The sequence below is a fragment of the Crotalus tigris genome, unplaced genomic scaffold, assembly GCF_016545835.1.
Source record: "Crotalus tigris isolate CLP2741 ecotype Arizona unplaced genomic scaffold, ASM1654583v1 scf7180000021143.26444, whole genome shotgun sequence".
Taxonomy (NCBI): Eukaryota; Metazoa; Chordata; class Lepidosauria; order Squamata; family Viperidae; genus Crotalus; species Crotalus tigris.
The window spans coordinates 16,899-25,499 of NW_024098367.1; the positions used below are offsets into that span (position 1 = coordinate 16,899).

Here is an 8,601-nt window from a genome sequence, read left to right on the forward strand (position 1 = left end):
GTGGCCATTGATGGATAATAGATTTTATACCTTTCTTGCCTGGCATAATTCTAGCCATGGCGATGGTTCTTAGAACCAAAAGAAAACCTCAATGGCCCTTTTTCATGCTAGGTGTGGCTGTTGATCAATTATAGATTTTATACCTTTCTTGCCTGGCATAATTCTGGCCATGACGATGGTTCTTAGAACCAGAAAGAAAGCCTCAACGGCCCTTTTTAATGCTAAGTGTGGCCGTTGATCTATAAAAGATTTTGTAGATTTAGAGTCCCTGAGATCGAGGGGAGGAACATTTGCACGCCTGTTGCCAAATGTTCCTCAGAAGAGACACGGAGGAAGAAACAAAGGCGAAGAAAGAAAAAAGAAGAACCAAGACAGCAAGAAAATGTCTCCAGTTCAAGCCCTATTAGCCTTTGGCTGTGATGGCGCATCCTACGCTGTGAGGTAAGTTGTATTCTTCAAAGTTTTATGATATGGAGGGAGGTCAATGGTCCCCCCCAAAAAAAATTGATGGTCCATTCTTCCTAGGTAAGAAGGGGTAACACCTGCATCTGAGGTAATAGTAACCACAGTGTATTGTGCCTTCTTAGGTGTAAAACCTCAGGGGCAGCTGAAGTAACGTTGATTTTTTTTTTTATTTCAAAGGCATGTACTACAGCATCTTAGAAGACAGAAGACTCAGCTTTGATGGTAAAAGTACAAGAAGAAGGAATGGAAATCAAGAATGAATACGAGCTTGTAGATAGTTGATTTTATATCTTTCTTGCCTGGCATAAATTAAGCCCTGGCAACGGTTCTTAGAACCAGAAAGAAAGTTTCAATGGACCTTTTAATTATAGGTGTGGCCATTGATTGATAATAGATTTTATAGTTTTCTGCCTGGTGTAAATTTAGCCATGGCTATGGTTCTTAGAACCAGAAAGAAAACCTCTCAGTGGCCCATTTAAATGACCAACGTGGCCAGTGATTTATCATAGATTTTATAGTTTTCTGCCTGGCGTAATTTTAGCCATGGCGATCGATCTTAGAATCAGAAAAAAAGTTTCAATGGACCTTTTTAATTCTAAGTGTGGACATTGATGGATAATAGATTTTATACCTTTCTTGCCTGGCATAATTCTAGCCATGGCGATGGTTCTTAGAACCAAAAGAAAACCTCAATGGCCCTTTATAATGCTAGGTGTGGCTGTTGATCCATTATAGATTTTATACCTTTCTTGCCTGGCATAATTCTGGCCATGGCGATGGTTCTTAGAACCAGAAAGAAAGCCTCAACGGCCCTTTTGAATGCTAAGTGTGGCCGTTGATCTATAAAAGCTTTTGTAGCTTTAGAGTCCCAGAGATCGAGGGGAGGAACATTTGCACGCCTGTTGCCAAATGTTCCTCAGAAGAGACACGGAGGAAGAAACAAAGGCGAAGAAAGAAAAAAGAAGAACCAAGACAGCAAGAAAATGTCTCCAGTTCAAGCCCTATTAGCCTTTGGCTGTGATGGCGCCTCCTACGCTGTGAGGTAAGTTGTATTCTTCAAAGTTTTATGATATGGAGGGAGGTCAATGTTCCCCCCCCCCAAAAAAAATTGATGGTCCATTCTTCCTAGGTAAGTAGGGGTAACACCTGCCTCTGAGGTAATAGTAACCACAGTGTATTGTGCCTTCTTAGGTGTAAAACCTCAGTGGCAGCTGAAGTAATGTTGATTTTTTTTTTTTATCTCAAAGGCATGTACTCTACACCATCCTAGAAGACAGAAGACTCACTTGTCAGCCTGCAGTGTTGATGGTGAAAAAGGAGGAAGAAGGAATGGAACGCAAGAATGAACATGATCTCCACCAAGAATGCTATTTCACCAATTATGTCAAAACTGACCTTTAGAACAATCGCTGAAAATGTAAGCCACTTTCATGATCACACCACACTACACATTTTAATCCTATCTGTGACCATTGCTACATAATAGGGATTCTCGTTTTCTTGCCTGTTGTATTTTTAGCCCATTCTAGGTGTGTTCCATGATGTACATAAGATTCCATACTTTTCTTGCCTCCTTACTGTTAGGCCTGGTAATGGTTCTTAAAACCCAAAAGAAAATGTCTATGGCCCTTTCTATTGCTAGGCTTGGTCACTGATTATTAAAACAGTAATTAGTATTCTGGCCTAGTGTAATGTTAGCCACATCTGTACTTCTTAGAACTTGAGAAGGGCCACACAAGCATTCCACATGCCAATCCATCCTGTAAATAGTGATGACTCATTTTTAGAGGTCTTTCAGTCCCTGAGCTGGTGTGACACTCACACCGAATGGATGTGGATAATTATCGGCTCCCAGACTCACTCAGTCCATGAGCAGATACTTTCTGAGACTCACACCAGAAGTCTCTCTCTTTCAGTCCCCGAGTGAGCAGCGAGGGCGAATCACACTGGAGGCGTCAACAGCCCTCGGCTGGAAGTCTCTCCCGGTCCCTGAGGCTCCCCAACTGAGTCTCAAACTGGAAGGGAATCCTTTTGGATCGCTTCCCTCACTGGTCAATGATGATCATGATCATTGCAGTCCATGAAACCAGAGAGACAAAAGAGATGCACTATTCCTGATTCCATCTGCACCGCCCCCCATGTTTAGGCATGGACCCTTGGTCACGCCTCCTTCGCCCCCTGCCACTCGCCTCAGCCCATTTACAGCCAGCTTTCCTCCTCCGTTGCCCTCCCGCAGCCATTCTCCACGGCCAGTGGACCCTTGGTCCTCTGCCCGTCGCCCTTCGGCCTGGACAATTCACCCAGACACCCTTTGTCCCGGGCCTTTGGCTATATGGGACAAATAGCCCCCAGCCATGGTGCTGCGGGGGCAGCATGCGATGAACAACCCCAGGGGCTGGGGAGGGCAGCTGTGATGCAAGATTTTTTTTAAAAAGTGCTCTGCTCTGCATGTTTTGGGGCCTTGCAGCTCTGACCCCAGAATCGGAAGGAGGGGGACTGGCAGCAGAAGTAGCAACCACCGGGGCCACTGGGGGGAGCAGTCAGACAAGAGTGTGTTGGGGAACGAGGGAGGGAGGGAGGGGCACCTCAAGGGGACTTCACAAAGACAGCTTGACTCGCAACTCAAACGAAAGAGAGGAGGAGGAGAAAGGCCGGAGCAGCTTCTGCCACAGCCAGGGAGGCGGGTTAGGGGGGCACACAGGCAAACAGGGCTGGTGTGCTGCTGGAACTGGAGCGTCATGGGAGGGAAGCGTGGGCTAATGGGACTGCTTGCGCCTTGGGAGGGAAGGGAGGGCAACTGGCAAGGACTGGGGATGATGGGACTGCTTGCGCCGTCGTGGGAGGGAAGGGAGGGCAAATGGCAAGGGCTGGGGCTGATGGGACTGCGTGCGCCGTCGTGGGGGGGAAGGGAGGGCAAATGGCAAGGGCTGGGGCTGATGGGACTGCGTGCGCCGTCGTGTGAGGGAAGGTAGGGGCAAATGCAAGGGCTTGGGCTGATGGGACTGCGTGCGCCGTCGTGGGAATCGGAATGGAGGGCAAATTGGAGGGTCTGGGCTGATGGGACTGGCGTGCGCCGTCGTTGTACTGAAGAGGGCAAATGGAAGGGCTGGGGGGCTGATGGGCTGGCGTGCGCCTCGTGGGAGAGGAGGGGGGGCAAATGGGAAGGCTGGGGCTGATGGACTAGCGGCCCGTCCCGTGGGACTGGAAGGGAGGGCGAAATTGTTGAACGGGCTGGGCTGATTGTAACTGCGTGCTCCTTCGTGGGAGGGAAGGGAGGGCAACTGGCAAGGACTGGGGCTGATGGGACTGCGTGCGCCGTCGTGGGAGGGAAGGGAGGGCAAATGGGAAGGGCTGGGGCTGATGGGACTGCGTGCGCCGTCGTGGGAGGGAAGGGAGGGCAAATGGGAAGGGCTGGGGCTGATGGGACTTGGTGCGCCGTCGTGGGAGGGAAGGGAGGGCAAATGGCAAGGGCTGTGGCTGATGGGACTGCGTGCGCCGTCGTGGGAGGAAGGAGGGCAATGTGAATGCTGGGGCTTATGGGACCTGCCGTGCGCCGTCGTTGGGAGGGATGGGCGGGCAAATGGGAAGGGCTGTGGCTGATGGGACTGGTACTAGGCGTGCGCCGTCGTGGGATGGGAAGGAGGGCAAATGGCAAAAGCTGGCTGATGGGACTGCTTGCTCCGTCCCAGGGATGGAAGGGGGGCCACATGGCCAAGGCTGGGGGCTGATGGACTGCGTGCGCCGTCGTGGGAGGGAAGGGGAGGGCAAATGGGAAGGCTGGGGCTGATGGGACTGCTTGCGCCGTCGTGGTAGGAATGGAGGTGCAAATGGACGGGCTGGGGCGATGACTGCGTGCGCCGTCGTGGGAGGGAAGGGATGGCAAATGGAAGGCTGGGCTATGGGACTGGCCTGCGCCGTCGTGGAAGGAAGGGCAGGGCAAATGGCAAGGGCTTGGGGCCTGATGGGACTCTGCGTGCGCCGTCGTGGGATGGATGTAGGGCAAATGGGAAGGGCTGGGGCTGATGGGACTGCGTGCGCCGTCGTGGGAGGGAAGGGAGGGCAAATGGGAAGGGCTGGGGCTGATGGGAATGCGTGCGCCGTCGTGGGAGGGAAGGGAGGGCAAATGGGAAGGGCTGGGGCTGATGGGACTGCGTGCGCCGTCGTGGGAGGGAAGGGAGGGCAAATGGGAAGGGCTTGGGGGTTGGAACTGTGACCCGTCGTGGGAGGGAAGGGTGGGTAGAAGCCAAGCTGGCCTTGCTGTTTGCCTGTGTGCCCCCCTAACCCGCCTCCCTGGCTGTGGCAGAAGCTGCTCCGGCCTTTCTCCTCCTCCTCTCTTTCGTTTGAGTTGCGAGTCAAGCTGTCTTTGTGAAGTCCCCTTGAGGTGCCCCTCCCTTCCTCCCTCGTTCCCCAACACACTCTTGTCTGACTGCTCCCCCCAGTGGCCCCGGTGGTTGCTACTTCTGCTGCCAGTCCCCCTCCTTCCGATTCTGGGGTCAGAGCTGCAAGGCCCCAAAACATGCAGAGCAGCCACAGCACTTTAAAAAATCTTGCATGACAACTGCCCTCCCCAGCCCCTGGGATTGCTCATTGCACGCTGCCCCCGCAGCACCATGGCTCCTGCCTGCCACCCAGCTGGCTGTGGGCTATTTGTCCTGTACAGACAAAGACCCAGGACCAACGGTATCTGGGTGAATTGGCCGGGCCGAAGGGCGACAGGCAGAGGGCCAAGGGCCCACTGGCCGTGGAGAATAGCTGCGGGAGGGCAGCGGAGGAGGACAGCTGGCTGTAAATGGGCACGGGTGAGTTGATGGGCTGCATTTCTTGGGCAAAAGGCTGCACTGCTGCTGAGGCCATCCTGACTCAGAGGTGATGCCAAGGCACTCCTGACAGGGGTCTTCCAGCCCCTGAGTTACTATTCTGTGAAACTCACACTGAATGAGTAGGCAGCCAGACGCTCCCAGGCTCGTCCAGCCTCTGAGCACACACTCTGTGAGACCCACCCTGGGAGGGAGACCCGTTCAGTACCTGAGTGAGCAGCCAGGGCGAGTCACACTGGAGGAGTCAACAGCGCTCAACTACAAGCCTCCTCCGGTGCCCTAGCTGAGTCTCAAACTGGAAGGGAATCCTTTTGAATCGCTTCCCTCCCAACTTCATACCCTGAGAAATAATGTCAGCTGCAGCCAGATCTCTTGCAACCAAAAGTAAAACTGGTGACACACTTTAATACGAGGTATTGCCATCTCTACAAATTAATAACTAGTTTTTTGCTAGAGTGAAACATTATGTCCTTGAACTGGGAAAATAAATCTGTGTGACCCTTTTAAATTCTAGATGTGGCCATTGAAACCCTGAGTAGATTTCTTGCCTGGCTGAATTTAGGCACGATGGTCGTTCTTAGAACCAGAAAGCATCTCAATGGCCCTTTTTAACGCTGGGTGTGCCGGTGATTGATAATAGATTTTATAGTTTTCTGCCTGGCATAAATTTAGCCCCAGCCATGGTTCTTAGAACCAGACAGAAAACCTCAACCGCTCTTGTTAATGTCTGGTGTGGCCAGTGATTGATAAAAGATTTCTATTTGGAATAATTTTATCCACGGCTTTTGTTTAAAATGTGTAAGTTATGTTTTGACTGATAAATATTAAACATGACACACAGTATGGCGGTCACCTCAAGAATTTTGATTTCTTTTGTCACACACATTTGTCTTTTTGTTCCTGAAATTTCTGTTTGACATTTTTTTTTTGTAATACAACTGAGTTTTACTCCTGATTTACTGTTGTTAAGTAGTTGTGATGCTTATGGTAGACAAGTTTTATCTTTTACCTGTTTTTATGTATTCTTTCTTATCACCATCTCTTCACCAAGAGATACCTGTTGTGATATTTATGTATTTGAACACTGAAGTTGTGTTTTCTTTCTTCTGAGAAAAATCTTTTGATGACAACTATGGTTCCTTTTACACCTCACCTTTTGTCAAAAATGTCATTTTAAATTAGTGAACTATTTAAACCATGGTATTTTATCATTGCTTTTGTAATTTTTGTGTGACTTTTTATCCTTAAAATATTGGATTATGCTTTTATGTATTTTATCTGTAAGACTGTATTATGTTTTGAATTGTTGTACAAACTGTTGCAACTGTGTAACGCTTGGAAGATATGATGCAGAACAATAAAGTATTTTTTGAGTCTTCCTTCACTATACGTTCCAGCAGCCCGACCGGAATTGAAATGGGGTTTAAATAGAGTATAATACATTATACTTATAGTGTATTATACTCTATTTAAACCCCATTTCAATTCCGGTCGGGCTGCTGGAACGTGCTGCATTGCCTCAGCTGCTGCTTCATCTGTAAGTTTTGGGAGAATCCACCAGGAAAGTAGCGGCCCGCGCGCCTAATGGTGCGCGAATTATATAATTATATAACTAAAAATCACAACCAGTAGCAGTACATTCAGGGCAAGTGTGTGTGACATCCCTTGTATCTAAGATGTCTGGCTTAGTTCAGTGCAACACTTGCTTTGCAGCTGTCTTTCGCAGTACCCTTTTAAAACTTGGAAACTGTCCTATCTGTAAACAAATCACTAGCCTACAAGGACAGATCATTTACCTAGGGTCTGTAATCCGTGTTCTTCGGGCAGAAATTAGGTGTCCAGTTCAGCCCCTCTACTCTAGTAAGCCCCCATGCTATCAGCCCCCTTTACCCCAAAGATCCTGCAGGAGAAGGGCAGTGTGGACAACCGTGGGATCTGGCAGGGTGAGAGCTGTGAACCATAAACACAAAGCGTTCGCTGTGTCCCTGCACAACAGTTACAGTGCCCTTGCTGACCTTAATAGGGACATTAAGGAGACAGGTAAAGGTATTTGTGAAGATAACTCAAATAAGCAGGGGATTGTGGTCCGAGATGAAGAACTAGATTCTGACAGGGAAAAGTGTGAATCAGGTATTGCACATCAGTCATGCAAGAATAGAAAGGCTCCCAAAAAGAGAAGCTACCTTCTGGTAGGTGATTCAATTATAAGGGATGTAAATTTAGGGAAGGACACAGAGGCTTTGAAAGAGGTCAGGTGTCTTCCAGGTGCTACTGCCAGTAGGGACAAGAAGTGTATTTCTAAAATAATCAAGAATGGCAGCAAGGACTTGGATGTGGAGGCTATTGTACATCTTGGCACTAATGATCTATCCCAAAAAGATGTACTCTCTGTGCAGAATGATTTCCAGAGCTTGTGGAAGGAACTTAGCATAATAGGCTGTAGGCTTACTTTCTCAGAGGTTTTACCAGTGTATAAGGAGCAAAACGGAAAAGGCCAGCGCATAGCACAATTCAATATGTGGCTAAAGGAGTGGGGTAAAGGGGAAGGCTTTGGATATATTAGTCACGATGTCAGTAGCTGGTCCAATCAAAAGATGTACAAACGAGATGGTTTGCATCCATCAAAAAAAGGGACTGAGTTACTCGGCTATAAATTCACAGATTTTCTGGAGGGAAATTTAAACTAAACAGCGGGGACAGGGAGTTAATTGATACGGAACAACCCTGTCCCCGGCAATTTAAAAACTATAGGGCTATCAGTTCATGTAGCATAGATGTGTGTGTGGACAAGAATACCAACCTTGCTACCAATCAAAATGAAGCCTCTAATAGCGAGTGCCACATAAAGTGCACTAACCAAATAGGTGGTAAGACAATAGGGGAACTCAGGCACCACACAGGTTATGTAGAAAGGAAACACATGGCCACCCACAAAGGACTCAAATGTTTATACACCAATGCACAGAGTATGAACAGCAAACAGGGTGAACTAGAAATTCAGGTTAATGAGGGCAGATACAATATTGTTGCCATTATGGAAACATGGTGGGATGAAACCCACACATGGAACACACAGCTAGAGGGATTTAAATTATTTAAAAGAAACAGACCAAATAAAAGAGGAGGTGGAGTTGCTCTCTGTATAAGAAATAACTACAACTCCACAGAAATAGAGCACAACAATGATAAAAACTGTCTTGAATGCATTTGGGTCAATATAAAAGGGGGGGGGGAAATGACATTGCCATAGGTGTATACTACAGACCACCCAACCAAACAGAGGAAATAGATGAACTTTTTGCTAGTCAGCTAACTAAGG

General features: G+C 48.4%; 1 long non-coding RNA gene across 1 annotated transcript; it reads left to right on the forward strand.

The window, feature by feature from the left end:
• Nucleotides 1–1,473: 1,473 nt before the first annotated feature.
• LOC120320053 lies at nucleotides 1,474–2,141 on the forward strand. Its single transcript, XR_005559879.1, has 2 exons — nucleotides 1,474–1,507; nucleotides 1,713–2,141. It is a non-coding gene; the product is annotated as an uncharacterized LOC120320053 (long non-coding RNA).
• The last annotated feature ends 6,460 nt before the right edge of the window (nucleotides 2,142–8,601 follow it).